Source organism: Coffea arabica, chromosome 9e (genome assembly GCF_036785885.1).
Source record: "Coffea arabica cultivar ET-39 chromosome 9e, Coffea Arabica ET-39 HiFi, whole genome shotgun sequence".
NCBI classification, from domain to species: domain Eukaryota; kingdom Viridiplantae; phylum Streptophyta; class Magnoliopsida; order Gentianales; family Rubiaceae; genus Coffea; species Coffea arabica.
The window spans coordinates 10,025,567-10,033,062 of NC_092327.1; positions in this window are offsets into that span (position 1 = coordinate 10,025,567).

Sequence of the window (7,496 nt, forward strand, 5' to 3'; positions counted from 1 at the left end):
ATCCACTAGGGAAAAATCAAAGGAAAACGAAGGTGAAAAAATTAAGGAGTTGAGAATGTAGGTACCTAATTATGTAGGTGTTTTTTATCTTTAGATTTAGGTTAGTGTAAAACGCATGTTCAAGACCTATATATGATTCAAGGTGTAATATTCGTGTCTTTGACTTTTCTTGCAATTTTGGAAACATTGAAATGTAGCACGGGCAATGGAGCCTTGGGAGTAAAATTAGAGCAACAACGGAAACTAGAGAAATGGACAAATGAAGAAAAAACACAAAGAAGGGAGAAAGAAGGTATAGGAATATTTGTTTATGTTGTAAGAAAAAAAGTGAGAACAATCTCACACTAAAGCTAAGAAATGAAGCTAAGAATCATATCCTTCAATAACCTACCACTACTAGATGTAATGTGTTTTCTCTAGAGCTGATAAATGTCATATGAGTATAAATTAATGCATTTCTACACAATAATTCGTGTTAAGTCCATCATCACATGTTTTCTACCTCAACTATATGGTATTCCCTTCTTACCCTCTTGTTTGTTATTTGTCTTATCGTCAATATTACCTCACTACCTCCTCTATGTTTTATAACTTGGAGTTGACCGATCGATTCGATCGATTGAACGAAAAATCGACTAGGTTTGCGGTCTAAGTCTACTTAAAAAATCAGCTCAATATAAACTCTATTAAATTCAGTCAAAACTCAATTGAATTAGGAATTGGTAAAAATCGATTTTATTGATGTATTTTGTTCAAAATTGATGTATTTTTTTTTTCCCTAAAATTCTCTTCATCTATAACAAACTTAATTCGTATTTCCAACAAACAAAGATTTGAAATTCACAAGAGAAAAGTTCGAAGCAAATGGCAAGAATGGAAGAAAAAGAATATATATATATATATATATCTGGGTTTTGAAATCTAAACTGTTCATTGATCTGAAAAAACTACTAGTTTAAAGGTTGCTAGTTAAAATGTTGGGTTAGCCGTAATTGCACTTAACGTCACAAGTACTTCGTCAATACAACTAATAACTCTCACACATTAAAACTATGCAAATAGATGTAGAAAATTTACTCCATTTTAAAAATAATCATGTCAATCTACATTCTAATATTTTCAAGTATTGCGTTTTTGAGCTTCAAAAGTTTCTTGCATTGAACAAAAGGTAAAAGAAATATACAAAACATAATTTCCTACATTATTATGTTACATTCTAAATTTAAAGGTAATTATATGAAGAGGAATTTGTAAAATAGGTATGAAAAAGAAATAAAAGACAATGACAAAGAAATATAATCCGTTATGGGAAAGAAATGTAATTATGAGAAAAAGAAAGAGAAATAGAGAGTAGTTGGACAAAGCAATAAATGTAATTTTCACGTTCATGCATTGTACTTGGTGAGGATTAATTAGGCATGTCACCTTTATGAGATTAGTTAATCAACAGTGAAAATTTTGGGATTGAATTAGAGTAATAAACGAGTCAATTCATTAAAAACCATTTTGGTTCAACGATTCAATTTTATGAATTTTCTAGATCAAGTGATACTGAGTTGGTGTCTTTTTCTTTTTCTTTTTTTTTTTTTTACCTCTATTGGGTTTAAGGGCCTGCTTAGACAAAAAAGTAGACTGGTCCACTAGTCAATCAATTCGATAGTCTAGCTCGAGTTGAGTTTTACAACATTCTCTATGGCTATTGTCATCTTCAAAAAGATCTATGAATGTAAAATAAAAAATAGAAGAAAACAACGAAAACAACGAAAAAATTAGAAACTAAAAAAAAAGGGAGAAGGGAAGAAAGGAAACCGTAAAAAGGAGATGAATGCTGGAGAAGGTGATGTAAGACAAGGGATTGCCTTTTATGATTAACACTTTCTAATATTTTTGTTTTGGCCCCTAATATGTTGAAGAACTATAATTGCACTCCTAAATTTCTTTTGCAATTTCTCTATGCAACTATACCATCATAAATGCACCTCAATTGTGTTCAATACTTGTCCTTTCAAAAAAATTTAGTCTCATAAATGTGCATTGGAACTTTAGAAACATTAACAATTAATTTTAAAATTGATTGTTATGTTTTACATAAAATTCCTTTTAAATGATTGATATTCATTTGTCACTCGTAAAGTTTGCAATTTGGTTATCTTTTACAAATTTGATGGGCAAGTGATATGAGGGTGAAACAAAAATGACATCACCGAATTCGACCAATTGACCTCTGATCTTTGAGTTTGGTTGAGTCACCATACGATCCGAGTGTCAAACATATTCTCATCTTCCATTTTTCTTGTCCCCATCCCTTTCTCTGCCATGCAAGTTATAACTCTTATTCTCATATTTTCTCTTCACCCATCACTTATTTCGTCATGTGTGGTTACCTCACTTATTTGGTCATGTGTGGTTACCTAACTTCTTTTGTTGCACCCTTTTTTCTACTTCCCTTCCCTATGGGTTTTCTCTCTTGGTCTTTTCCCTTGAACGCATGGTGATTTATATTGGTAGTGCTACAATGGTGATGGTGTTTTGGGTGGTTTTGGTGATGGTGGTAACGGTGGTAACGGTAGCCATGGTGATTATGGTGAGCCCATGTGAATCAGAGAAAAGAAAGGAAGCATAAGGTGCAACAAAATAAAAATACTGCAACATGAGTGGCATCACCTTTTTTTTTTCCCTCTTTGGGGTGTGACATATAACTAGAAATTGGTGTTGGGTTCTGGTTATCTAAAATTTGCACAATAAAGAAGAGCACCATAAAGTGCAACACAGCAAGGGCTATACTAACTAGCATTATATGCTAAAGTACAAAAAAATGCAGATCCACCTTTTCTCTTAAAAAAGAAAAAATTATCTTTTTCTTGAGAATATGAAAGTCCTGTGGCAACTAATCATAAATCAATCGAGCCCACATTTTTCTTGCTAGGAGAAACATTGTATGTACTTCCTTTTCTCTGGTGTCAGAGTTAGCCCTTTGTTCTCGTTGGTGGAGGAGCAAGGAGAGCCATACCTTTGTTGTCATTGGCTGAGTGGAAACTGAGAGAGGTAAGAAAGGAAATCTTTGTACTCATGGCTTCTTTATCTTCTAATGTTCTTGCTACTGAACCTAGAACTCTCTCTTTCCGTTAATCTAATTTAGATAGGCTAGGCTACTTGCCTGAAGTTGCTATCGAACCTGAACAGATAAATCCTACCTCCCTACCTCTTAAAAATCCTTATTCCACTTTTGTTAAAATTTCTTATTCTCTTCTTCATACTATTAGTCCTTAAGAACCCTCCTCGGAGGAGTCCTTGGCACCAGAATCTTTAGAATCCTCATCTAGCGAATTTGTAGATGTAGTTCCAAACTTAGAACTAGCTCCAGCAATCCACATGGCGAGAACTACTGATGAAACTATCATAGATCTCGAGCCTGATGAAGAAGAAGTTATTGAACCATCCCATTCATCGGGAAAGAGCAAAATAGGCACTCAAGCCTTCATGATTGATGATATTCCTCCAACAAAATGGGCCAGGCGCTTTCAAGAGTTTCAAGCCTGGATGTCTACTAAGAAATTAGTCAAGGAAAGTAACTATGAAATTCTCTCTAAATTCATTGCTAGACTTACTGGTACTCTCAAAGATTGGTGGACAACTCTAGGAGAAACAGACAAGATGCATTTTCTCACCCAGCAGGATTTCTCAGTAGTCCTTGGTGTTCTTCATATGGTTTTCCTTGGAGATGTTACAGCAGATAAAGAGGCTAAGAGAAAAGGGTTCTTCTACATGAAATGCCATTCCTACAATTGTAAAAATTTGGATAAACATTTCAAAAGAATGATCCAGTTATTCTACACCTTTGGTGCAGAAGTAAGTCTGAAGCAAGCTTTCTTGAGCTCGCTGCCTGAGCCTCTTACAAAGGAGCAGAGCTGTATATTCATCACAAATATGGATCTATCTTAGGATGAACGGCTAGACAAATTCACCAAGTTGCCTTCCATTCTTTGGACGATATATGTCATAAGCGACACATTGTGTGCCAATATCTCAAAGGAGATCCTTGTTTGGATCAAGCATGTAAGCGACCTGACCTTGAAATCAAGGGAAGATGCACTTCTTGCAGATCCTCAAAATGGAGATTCAATAGAGTAAAGGTCTATCCATCCACTCAGTGCCAGTCAAACGGAAATGGAGATATTTTCGAAGGAGAAAGACTTGTTACAGCGGCTGCAAACATAAGACTGACAAATGCATCTGTCACAAATGCATCTGTCACAAGAAGGGGCATTTTGCCAAAATTTCCCTCAGAACAAGAAAGGAGTTCATCTCATCTCTGATATCCAGCAACAGATTGAAATTCTTATGTGTCCTGAAAATGATCTCGAGTCCCTCTTCTCAAAGGAAGACGGACCCTCAGATCGGATGGTCTTGGCATTAAATGTCCCGGATGATGATTCAAAGCTGTGTTATCATATCTCTCTGGATATTCCAGCACAAGGTACTGCACTCCCAGTCATGAAGCAGCCTCAGATAGTGGTTCATGTTCTTCCATCCAAATATGACAAACCAATCCCAGTCATTGCCTTCTTTGACACAGAAGCTACTATGTCAATGATGACCCCGGATATCGTTCCTGAAGAACTTTGGGAGTATGAAAAACATCTATTTTACACTGCTGATGGCAAGATCTTTGATACAAAGCTAATCACTAAATAGTCCATTGTTGTCCAAATCCTTCTAGATTGCATAGTCCAGACAAAGATCATTGGTTCTGATTTAACTAGTAAAGACATTCTTGTTGGATTTGATCTCTAATAGCAATCAAAGAGATTCCATATTCTTCCTAACTGGATAAAGTCCAAGAAGTTCTTCAAGTCATTTATTGAAGTCCCCAGAATCCATCTGCAATAGTCACTTGAACAAATTGAGAATTTTCGCAAGTTCATCGTGGAACAATGTTGTGCGAATTCTCATGTTGAGTTCCTCCAAAAGTTTTCCAATCCATTATGGAAGAATCCGCATTTCTTCATTTGACTTCCCTTCAAGAAGAATGAGGATATCAATCCTACAAAGGCCAGCCATTCTAGAATGAATCCTAAACACTTATAGATGGTAGAACCAGAATGCCATGAGCTGCTACTCTCAGACTTGATCAAGAAATCAGACTCCTAATGGCTTGCGAGGCATTCCATGTCAACAAGTGATCTGAGGAGTTTGCCTAAATAGTCAAAGGTTTCGGCGTCATGCTTTTCGAAAAGAAAATGGTCTTAGCTCTCTTTCCTCGGCATGGACTTTTCTAGTGAATCCTTTAGCCTAGAAGCCCATATTGGTCAAGAACCACTCAAATTTCTAGATGACAATCTCACCCTCATGCAGATCCAACAATTTCTTGGAATTGTTAACTATGTCCGAGATTTTGTCCCTCATGTAGCCAAGCTCATCAGCCCTTTGGCCAAAATGCTAAAAAAGAATACACCTCCATGGGGATCATCTCAAACAAAAGCAGTCCAATAGCTCAAGGCCCAACTACAGGATCTTTCTACACTCCACATGCTAGACACGGGAAAACTGATCCTACAGACTAGGTCTGTAAACGAGCCGAGTCGAGTCAAGTTTTGGTCTAATCGAGCCGAATCTTGACATAATTTTAGTGAACTCGAACTCGAGCTCGATAGGCTTGACATAATTTTAGTGAACTCGAACTTGAGCTCGAGCTTGACGAGCCGACAATTTCAAGCTCGAGCTCGAGATCGACTTGATTCGAGCGAGCTCGAGCTCGAAAAAAATAAAAATAATTATTTTTATTTTTTTAAAAATAAATAAAATAATATTTTTTTCTTAATAAATAATAAAATATTAAGGATATAAATGTAATTTTACTATTAAAATAAAAATAAATATCTATATACTTAAAATAAAAAAAATATATATATATATACTTAAAAAAAAATATATATATATATACTCGAGCTCGCGAGCTAACGAGCTTAATATCTTGAGCTCGAGTTCGAGCTTGATTTCGACTCGAACCAACTCGAGCTCGATATTGATCGAACTTGAGTCGAGCCGCTCGCGAGCGGCTCGGTTCGTTTGCAGCCCTACTACAGACTGACGCAAGCGATAGATATTCGGGCATAATCCTCTTAGAAGAAGTGGATGGAGACAGAAAACTATGTGGGTATGCAAGTGGAAAGTTCAAGGAATCGGAGTAACATTATCATTCTACTTTCAAGGAAATATTGGCGGTCAAATATGGAATTAAACGGTTCTCAGTTTACTTGATCGGTCACTCTTTCTTAGCAAAAATGGACATGAGGTGGTTTTCTAAGATGCTTCAATTTAGATAGAAGACTATTCCGCACCCACAACTCCGTTGATGGGCCATGTGGTTTTCACAATATTCTTTTGTTGTCAAGCACATCAAAGAAAAATTCAATATGGTAGCAGATTTCTTTTCGAGACCTGATCAAGTCAACCCACAAATCATGATGTTCTCTCTAGCATCATCTTCTATTCCACTAGAGTACCCTTCGAAGTTTCTGTCCTTAAGCATTCCCTAGAAGTAGTCACACTTTACAGAGCAACGGATTTTCCATGAACTTGAAATCTTTAGAAATTATGGTGAATCTATCTTGAATTATTGGGGTGTCCATCCAAACTACCCTTTCTCCTAGATCTTCATTTGCTAGCCCAAGGATTTTCTTTAGCCCTTGCTATGGTGTTTTTGGTACCATGCCACCAATTCTACATCCTTATGGAGTTTCACTACCCGCTGTTTAGGAAGGGGCTCTCTCACAATTTGGTCAAGTTCTTGACCTAGTTCAAGCCTTTTTCTTACTGGAACCAACTTTTTACCAAGCACTCAGACTATATGATCGCACAGTTATACTAGCTACTTCACTATCAAGATTTAGAAGTACAAGCACTACAATCATTTTTGATGTACCACCATTTCTCTTACATCATCCAAGCTATAGAAATAGAATACTCAAAAGCTCAATGCCATCTCTTCCAAGAAAATAAAGTTATTTCTCTAGAAATTTGGCCAAGAAGTCATAGTTCGTGGAACTACAAATTCAATCATGTACATTGGGATCAAGTGCAAAGGGCCAAGGGTGATTATGCAGACCAGATATGCCATGCTATGCAGGACTCTCAAGATCCCTATGATCTTGGTCCCTTCACCCTGATGATACTGACATGTCACCATCTAATTGATCACCTCCTAGAACAGTGGTCCAAATTTGACCAGATAGACAGAAGTAGTAGCATATAGCCAAAATCAAAAGAAGACTCAAAGACATCATGGACATGTGATGTCATGAATGATGTAATATAGTAGCTGATGTCATGTATGATGTAATAAGATGTTGAGTCATAGTCAAGATAGTTTGAATATTGACAAATGTCTTGCCGAACCATCAAGAGGGTTGGCAAGTGTCTTACTGAGTCATCAGCAAATTTGACATGTGTCTTACTGAGTTAGCAGTTGAGTGATAAGTCATTGTCTGGTTAGT